At 32.0% G+C, this 10,209-nt stretch overlaps 1 long non-coding RNA gene across 1 annotated transcript; it reads left to right on the top strand.

The window, feature by feature from the left end:
- The first annotated feature begins 6,580 nt into the window (after nt 1-6,580).
- LOC127717602 (uncharacterized) lies at nt 6,581-9,331 on the top strand. The gene is made up of 2 exons (XR_007989261.1): nt 6,581-6,775; nt 8,857-9,331. It is a non-coding gene; the product is annotated as an uncharacterized LOC127717602 (long non-coding RNA).
- The last annotated feature ends 878 nt before the right edge of the window (nt 9,332-10,209 follow it).

Below are 10,209 nucleotides of genomic sequence, written 5' to 3'. Positions count from 1 at the left end.
TGTAAAAACGGGTACATGACACTTTTTGTAAAATGGAAAAAAGATCTGTAAGTCAGTTAGTCGATAAATCTAGAAACAGTAATTATTTTCCATCCGAGTGGTTTCAACTTTCTGTTGATTAACTTCCTATAACGAACATATACAATGTGAACTTTACACATGTATTATCCCTTGCCTTGTGGAGATATGAAGATTTACATGAATTATGCATCCTAGGAAATTTATATTTTTGAGAGTATCGCCCAAGGGATATGTGATTTTAGAGGGTTAGCAAATCTTCATATGTCCCAAGACTAGGAAATTAATGTTTTGTCCCACGACTTTCTTTGAGGTGCAAAAAAGTAGAGATCTATATACATTGTACATGTATTGTCTCAAATCCTCTTATTTACTTCGCATAAGTAATAAATCAAGTATTATCTATTCATATCATGGCATATATGTTTTTGTTGCTTTCATTGTACACCTAAAATAATCCTTTACATGAATTGACAATGATTTTGCTAGACATATAGTGTTAAAAGGCAAATAACTGTCGTTACGTCACGTTCACATTTGGTTAACCCGATGTTCAGAGTGGAATATGATGCTTTGAATGATGTTATGTGGTACAGTATAAACCAATCAAATAATTATTTAGTTATCAATATTTTAATAAAAAAAAACAAGGATGTTTAAATGGCTGTCATCAGATTGCGACGTCTGTTGCATCGCATAATTGCTCACACCAAGGACGACTCTAACGGTAATAAGACTAAATGTTTGCATTAAATAAATCGTTACGTCGCATGAGGTTTACACAATGTTTAGAGGGGACTGTATGAAATTGTTCAAAATACCTTATTGTCCTAGTGCTTTGATACTATTGGACGCATTTTTGTATGTCTGAATCCATAAATCTAGACAATAAAGCCATGGAAATTACATCAATTTAAAACTTTAAAGGAATATTTGTCATTGACTAGCTTCAGTGAAACAGGCTTGCAACATCCTTCTTAACATCCGGGACGTAACATTACATGATAAGTCATCCGCTTATCATTCAAGTTATAATATTATTTAAAAATCCACCATCAGTTTGGAACTTTACCAGTCGCTTTATACGTTTATAATACAGCATTACGTGAATACTTGTTTCAGTTTCCGACCGACAAGTCTCTGATTATAGTTATCAAAGGTACCAGGATTATAATTTAACACACCAGACGCGCGTTTCGTCTACATAAGACTCATCAGTGACACTCAGATCAAAATAGTTATAAAGCCAAACAAGTACAAAGTTGAAGAGCATTGAGGACCCAAAATTCCAAAAAGTTGTGCAAAATACGGCTAAGGTAATCTATTCCTGGGATAAAAAAATCCGTAGTTTTTCGAAAAATTCAAAGTTTTGTAACAGGAAATTTATAAAAATGACCATATAATTGATATTCATGTCAACACCGAACTCTCTGGTTATGTTCTTCCTTTTCTTGTTTGTTCGAACACGAATGGAATACATACGTATATTAAATATCTTACTGGATTATTATCAGTGTTTATATACATATGTGATTCGGGTATGTTTACATTAAAGATATAAGTAGACATTTTACATTATGATCATAATAAAATTATTTGAATATAAAAAAAAAATACTAAGAAAACAATTATGGTTAGTACTACGTCTATATAATTGCTGAATGATTTAATTGATAAAACGTGTTACTTAGAAAAAAAAAATAGAAAAAAATACAGTCACTTTGTTACAGCATGACAAGGAAAATTATTTGCATCCATATGTGAAACCTGTTTATCTGAAATAATGTTAAATATTTTAAACTTATTTGTCAAACGTTTGACATTGCAAAAATAAAAGTAAACAATTCTTCCCTTCTGGTTGATATATGTGCACTTGTTGATAAAGTATATCTTCATGCTATACATGCTATAGTTACTTTTACATAAAATTCAATGCAAAAAAAGTAAGTCCATCTCGTAGGACAAGGTACAATAAATGTCACCAATCCAACAAATCATTTAACCCACCCGAATTTCGCGGAAATGAAAGATAACAGGTCGTAAACTTTGATAACATGTTCTTAAGGTTAAATCCCGTATTTTGGGAAAAACCAAGTTTTGACAAGCTGTTCACATAGATATTATATGGTTCTATAACTAGTAAACCTTAAACAGCATGCTTTGTCATTGTTCGGACACAGAAAGGACACTTAATTATGAATCTGTTGAAAATGCACTGCTACTTTATTATATTAAAATAGTGGGATTTTATTGAAGATAAAGTGTGCAGTCCGGCTTGACTCGTTGGGACGTGAACCCTAACTGAAAAAAGAAGGTGCATATGATCTAACCAGTTATTATCTTAATTGATTAAACAGATTGAAATTATCGTAAATATGTCCTTGGACCAATCGAGCCTCGTGCAGATTGAATATATTTAAACCGCCAACTTGTCATATAAATTAGGACAATGAAATAAATGGTTATAAATAATATTATTTTCCAATAATCAAAACCGATGTCAAAACTCCCAACATTTTCTTTAATGCTACGTTGGTTTCGTGCCATCCTTGAATACGGGAGATCACTAGGTTAATCCTATTGCCCTTCCTACATGCAGACTATTACCCAGTCTTAGGAACTAGCAATTCATAAATAAAACAGTTTATTCTTAGGACTGTTTTATTTGTACATATTTGATATTTTAATATTTCAAAATAATAAACAAAGACAGACCGCAAAATTAAAACGAGGGTCTGGATAGGAGTCTTTATTTCTGTTTTCTTTAATTTTCTATTTCATTTGTCTCTATCTTTTATTTATTTTGTCCAGTATTTTCAATTCTTTTTTTAGTATACCAGTTTTTCTCTATTTTTTTTAAAATGTCAAAATGCGAATATATATGTTCTAACTCTTTTATGTCACTTTTAAGTAACAACAGATAAAAGAACTATGTCAATTGGACCTGCTTTGATACGATTACTGCCGTTGAAATTTTACATGATAATATTTTTGTTCGCTATGGACATTCCGTATATCGTCAAGTTATCGGAATTCCTATGGAGACTAACTGTGCACCACTTATTGCGGATCTGTTTCTGTATTGTTATGAGTTACAATTTATAACTAAAATCAGCAAAGACCCATCGAAACAACATCTGATTCAAAAATTTAATAAGACTTTTATATTGGATGATGTATTGGCTCTCAATAATGACGACTTCAATATGTACACAAAGGAGATTTATCCTGCTGAACTGACTTTAAATAAAGCTAATACTAACAATGAACACTGCCCTTTCCTGGATCTTGATATCTATATGTTCAACGAGAAGCTTAATACCAAAATTTTTGATAAAAGAGATGATATTTCATTTCCTATTGTTGATTATCCATTTTTAGATGGTGACGTTCCCTTGGAACCATCTTATGGTGTTTATATTTCTCAACTTGTTCGATTCGCTCGTGTATGTAACAACGTATTTGATTTTAACGAAAGAAACCTCTGTATTACTGAAAAATTATTTCACCAGGGTTTTCGATATCACAAACTAGTCAAAACATTTACTAAAATTTATCATCGGTACAAGGACATCATTCGTAAATATAAATCAACATGCAGACATCTTATACGTTCAGGTATTTCACATCCAATCTTTTATGGTAATATTCTATACAAAGCACAAAATGTCGACATTCACCTCAAAAGCTAACTAAACCTTTGAACAGACTTATTCAGAAGGGATATAGTTACGATACTGTTGTCAGGTCATTAAAGATGGCATATTTTGGTATTAATATTGATTCACACGTAGTGTCTTTGCATCGAAAATAGACACATTTATTCTAAAATCAGTTGTTGGCAGGATACATGTACGGGTTATGTTCTACTCATATATTTTATTATGGTATGATACTTAACCCCTAACGGGAGGGATTGTGCTTGATTTTCATATGATGAAGACATAATCTTTCAATCAGTTTAATTGAGGTCTGGAGCTGGCATGTCAGTCACTGCTAGTAGTCCTTTGTTAATTTATGAATCATTGTCATTTTGCTTAGTTTCTTTTGTTACCTATTCTGACATCGGACTCGGACTTCTTTTAAACTGAGTTTTACTGTGCGTATTGCTGTGTGTTTGTTTGTTCTACATTGGCTAGAGGTATAGGGGGAGGGTTGAGATCTCACAAAACATGTTTCACCCTGTCGCATTTTTGCGCCTGTCCCAAGTCAGGAGCCTCTGGCCTTTGTAAGTCTTGTATGTTTTTTTAATTTTAGTTCACCTATATGTTTTAGAGTTTAGTGTGACGTCCATTTTCATTGAACTAGTACACATTAATATTTAGGTGATAGCTGAAGCCCGTCTCCGGGTGCGGAATTTTCTCTCTGTGTTGAAGACCCATTGGTGGCCTTCGGCTGTTATCTGCTCTTTGGTCGGGTTGTTGTATCTTTGACATATTCCCCATTTCAATTCTCAATTTTATAATTGTAGTTTAAGTTTTTAATCAACTATATGCACAGGAGTTTTTTTGTTTATACACAGTTTTGATTTAGAAGAAAAATTCCAAATTTGATATTCTCGTACGTGTCTATAAATAAAACAAATCTATTTTATTTTTAGAAATTTACCTGTGATAATATAAACGTCACAAAATATACGTCCCTTTTTATGACGTTGTTCCATTCATGTGACGCGCAGTTTCTATTTTGTTTGTGGTGTCCTGGTGTTCTGTCGTAAATTCATGGGCGGTTTCTGTTGCTATTCTTCGGTGTACATGTTGTAATGTACTATTATATTATTTATTTAAGTATTTCTCTGTGCTGAGTATTCTTGCGTTTGTTTGTACTGTATTCCTGTCACATAGTGTTGTCATTTAACATCATTTTTAACATTGCCTTATAAGTGGGAGGTTTGGCTAGCCATAAAACCAGATGCAACACCACCATTGTTTCTTAAAATGCCCTGTACCAAATCAGGAATATGGCAGTTGTTATCAAATAGTCAAATGTATGTTGGCGTTTGTTTTTGTTTCAGTTCAGTGTTTCCTCTAATAGTTAATGTGTTTCCACCGGTTTTGGTTTGTAACCCGGATTTATTTTCTCTTAATCGATTTATGACTTTTGAACAGCGGTATACTACTGTTGCCTTTATTTATGTGGTACAGTATAAACTAATGAAATAGTTGTATAGTTATCAATATTTTAATAAAAAAAAAACGATGTTTAAATGGCTGTCATCAGAGTGCGACGTCTGTTGCATCGACTCTACCGGTAATAATGCTTAATTAAGACTTATTAAGAAGGGATATAATTACGATACTGTTGTCAGGTCATTAAAGATTGCATATTTTGGCTTTAATATTGATTCACTTATAGGGTCTTTGCATCGGAATTAAACATATTTATCTAAAATCAGTTGTTGGCATGACACGGGTTATGTTCTTCTCATATGTTTTATGATGGTATAATACTAAACAAGACTAACAGGAGGGATTGTGCCTGATATTCATATGAGGAGGACATAATCTTTCAATCAGTTTAATTGAGGTCTGGAGCTGGCGTGTCAGTAACTGCTAGTAGTCTGTTGTTTTTTATGTATTATTGTCATTTTGTTTATTTTTTGGGTTTCCTATTCTGACATCGGACTCGGACTTCTCTTAAACTGAGTTTTACTGTGCGTACTGTTGTACGTTTGTTTTTTCTACATTGGCTAGAGGTGTAGGGGGAGGGTTGAGATCTCCAAAAACATGTTTACCCCGCCGCATTTTTGCGCCTGTCCCAAGTCAGGAGCCTCTGGCCTTTGTTAGTCTTGTATCATTTCTAATTTTAGTTTCTTGTGTATAATTTGGAGTTTAGTATGACGTCCATTATCACTGAACTAGTATACATATTTGTTTAGGGGCCAGCTGAAGGACGCCTCCGGGTGCGGGAGTTTTTCGCTGCATTGAAGACCCATTGGTGGCCTTCGGCTGTTGTCTGCTCTATGGTCGGGTTGTTGTCTCTTTGACACATTCCTCATTTCCATTCTCAATTTTATTAATGTTTGCATTGAAATTGGTTTCGATGGACATGCATGTAATATTAACTTTTATAGAGATTTACTTCATCTTTTCCGGGTGCATAAGTTATAAAGCTGAACAAATGTTTTAATTAAAATAGGCTTAATTGACTTATTGATGAGGGTTATTATCATACTTTTGTTATTCCATTAACCTGTTTTGTAATTTACGTTTGAATTTTGGTCCATGCTAGATGTTTTCGCTATAAATAAATATATATCGTTACGTCGAATGAAGCTTACACAATGTTTAGACGGGACTGTATGAAATTGTTCAAAATACCTTATTGTCCTAGTGCTTTGATTCTATTGGTCGCAATTTTTGTTTGTCCAAATCTATGAACAATAAAGCCATAGAAATTACATCAATTTAAAACTTTAAACAAGTATTCATTTATGACAATCTTCAGTTAAAATAGCCTTGCAACATCCTTCTTAACATCCGGGACGTAACATTACATGATAAGTCATCCACTTATCATTCAAGTTATAATATATTATTTAAAAATCCACCATCAGTTAAGAACTTTACCAGCCGTTTTATACGTTTATAATACAGCATTATCTGAATACTTACTTTAATTTCCGACCGACAAGTCTCTGAGTACCTCTCTGGTCAAGTTCTTCCTTTTCTTGTTTGTTTAAACATGAATGGAATACATACGTATATTATATATCTTACTGGATTATTATCAGTTTTTATATACATATGTGATTCGGGTATGTTTACATTAAAAATATAAGTAGACATTTTACAGTATAATCATAATTAAATCATTTGAATATAAAAACAAAATACTAAGAAAACAATGATGGTTAGTACTACGTCTATATAATTGCTGAATGATTTAATTGATAAAACGTGTTACTTAGAAAAAAAATAGAAAAAAATACAGTCACTATGTTACAGCATGACAAGGAAAATTATTTGCATCCATATGTGAAACCTGTTTATCTGAAATAATGTTAAATATTTTAAACTTATTTGTCAAACGTTTGACATTGCAAAATTAAAAGTAGACAATTCTTCCCTTCTGGTTGATATATGTGCACTTGTTGATAAAGTATATCTTCATGCTATACATGCTATAGTTACTTTTGCTTAATATTCAATGTAGAAAAAGTAGGTCCATCTCGTAGGACAAGGTACAATAGATGTCACCAATCCAACAAATCATTTAACCCACCCGAATGTTGCGTAAATGAAAGATAACAGGTCGTAAACTTTGATAACATGTTCTTAAGGTTAAATCCCATATTTTGGTAAAAACCAAGTTTTGACAAGCTGTTCACATAGATATTATATGATTCTAAAACCAGTAAACCTAAAACAACATGCTTTGTCATTGTTCGGAAACAGAAAGGACACTAAATCATGAATCTGTTGAAAATGCACTGCTACTTTATTATATTAACGTAGTGGGATCTTATGGAAGATAAAGTGTGCAGTCCGGCTCGCCTCGTTGGGACGTGAACCTCAAAGGAAAAAAAAAAGAAGGCGCATATGATCTTACCAGTTATTATCTTAATTGATTAAACAAATTGAAATTATCGTTAATATGTCCTTGGACCAATGGAGCCTCGTGCAGATTGAATATATTTAAACCGCCAACTTGTCATATAAATTAGGACAATGAAATACATGGTTATAAATAATATTATTTTCAGATAATCAAAACCGATGTAAAAACCTCCAAGATTTTCATTAATGCTACGTTGGTTTCGTGCCATCCTTGAATACGGGAGATCACTAGGTTAAACCCATTGCCATTCCTACATGCAGACTATTACCTTGTCTTAGGAACTAGCTCTTCATAAATAAAAACAGTTTATTCTTAAGACTGTTTTATTTGTACATATTTTATATTTTAAAATAATAAACAGAGACAGACCGCAATATTCAAACGAGGATCTGGATGGGAGTTTTTATTTCTGTATTCTTTAATTTTCTAATTCATTTGTCTCTATCTTTTATTTTTTTTGTCCATTATTTTCAATACTTTTTTTAGTATACCAGTTTTTCTCTATTTTTTTAGGCCTATTTCGACGTATTCTGCTAACCCCATCCAGATTCAAATACATGTTCCACCACAAATTACGAAACAGTACACTGTTTGGATATGTTAAATTATAAATAGAATAAACAACCAACTGTAAATACAACATGTGCAAGGAGCTTAAATTTGAAAAGAAAAATTTACTCAGTCAGATGATGAATAAGATACAGCTTTGCTAAGATAACGTTTGTTGAAAAATATTGGAAGACACATAAATACTTGGTTTGTTGTTGATATTAAATTTATTGTCCAGATACCATTTCATATCTTTAGTAGTTTTTTTTTAAATACGTCTAGATAAAGAACACAATGAGAAAACAATCTTTGATATTAAATTAAAATACCACTATATAAATGTCATGCGTCCAAAGCGCTTTTCTGTATTTTATTTCATCGGGAACGTTCAAAGCCGAACATATGATCTTATAGATTGTGTATCCTAAAAGAGGAGACTGGTAAACACTTTAGTGATGCTTAATACTTAATATGATTTGAGTTCAAATTTCCTGTCTATTTTCATTGGTAGGTTTTTAGACAATACAAATCGGTTGCCAGCACCTTCACAACATCGTTAGGATAAGCAATTTTCACGTGTTTTGACTTGTAAGATTAAAAAAAAGCCAAGTTATAACAAACTTCTCATTCACAACTGTTGATGAACTGAATTGTATATGGTTGTTTTTGATGTTTTTTCATGAGGAAACCATAATGTAAAATAAGTATTGTTATTGTTTCTTTTTTAAGATACTATTACTCTTTACTTGTCAAAGAAGAAAGTTCCAGGTTCACAAAGAGTCCTGAGTGGGATTTGTAATGCAACTGGACTATCAAGAAATGAAATTGCTTTGACTGATACATATTACAGCCCACCTATTTTGGCATGGATAGGTGCATTTGCAAATTATTCCCCTTGGATAGAATATAAAGGTATGACCAAATAGTTTCGTCTAGAAGACGCAAGTGAAAGTACTTGATTGTGAACTATATTTTTGTTTATTTTTCATCAAAACTGATAAATTATGCCACTTCTATTGTTTAAGAAATAAGGTAAACAGTTTGTTTTCTATTTCATGTGCAGTTTATTTGTTCTAAATGTTGTAGACTAGTTATGTGATTTTGTCTTAAGTTGAAGACTTGTGAATCTGTTGTGCAGCAGGTTTAACCGTGAAGCACGAATTGTTTGAAATACACTCAATAAAATTCGAAGTATATCGACAATTTCATATGATTCAAATGATTAATATATTTTTATCCGATTACGTCCTACACAATTTAGAGCTAAACATATCGTATATGTTAAATGTTGAAGACTATAAGTTGCCCTCTTGATGTCTTATTTTTCGCTGGGTTGCAATCTTATCATGTAAACCCCATATCTCCTTTTATTCATGATTATTACATGACATCTTTCAAAACTGGATGCTAGTAGATTTGAATAAAACTTATTACATACTAGTAAGTTTATATAAAATAGTTTTATAATAACATAATCGGTTTTAATTTTACTACAACAGAATTTCACTTTAACAACTAATGTCTCTTCAGTGATGATCAAGGCCAAAATATTTGAAAAACAAAAACCTAATACATACGTCGAAGAGCTACCGAAACCCTAAATGATCAAAACAAAAGCCAAAACAGAGCTATGCATGAGAAAGATATATTTCTTAATATAAACTGATTTGTAAAATTTTATAAACGAGAGGAGAAAGATACTAAAGTGGTATCCAAACTCGATAACAAACTTACAACGCCATGGCAAAAACAATGGTAAACAACAAAAAAGAAAAACCGTCTAGAAAACACAACAAAGAAAAAACTCAAAACTGAGCAACACAAACCCCACAATAAGCCGGGATTATCTCAGGAGCTCCGTAGAAAATAATTTTTCTTCATATAGAATAACATAGAAATACATATTTGGGAGAAAAAACACTGCACGATGTTTTAGAATTTAAAATCAATTTATAATAAACAAATAAACCTGATGTGCATTGAGTAAATAAATATGGTTAACTTGTTTGCCAAAAAAAACAAGACAATTTCCGAAGGGATATTGGAGTTTTCAGTTGAATGAAGACATTCAAAAGGAATGCA

The sequence above is a fragment of the Mytilus californianus genome, unplaced genomic scaffold (genome assembly GCF_021869535.1).
Source record: "Mytilus californianus isolate M0D057914Y unplaced genomic scaffold, xbMytCali1.0.p SCAF_10, whole genome shotgun sequence".
NCBI lineage: Eukaryota > Metazoa > Mollusca > Bivalvia > Mytilida > Mytilidae > Mytilus > Mytilus californianus.
The sequence above is the reverse complement of the archived record's forward strand: the minus strand, read 5'-3'. Positions and strand labels throughout refer to the sequence as shown.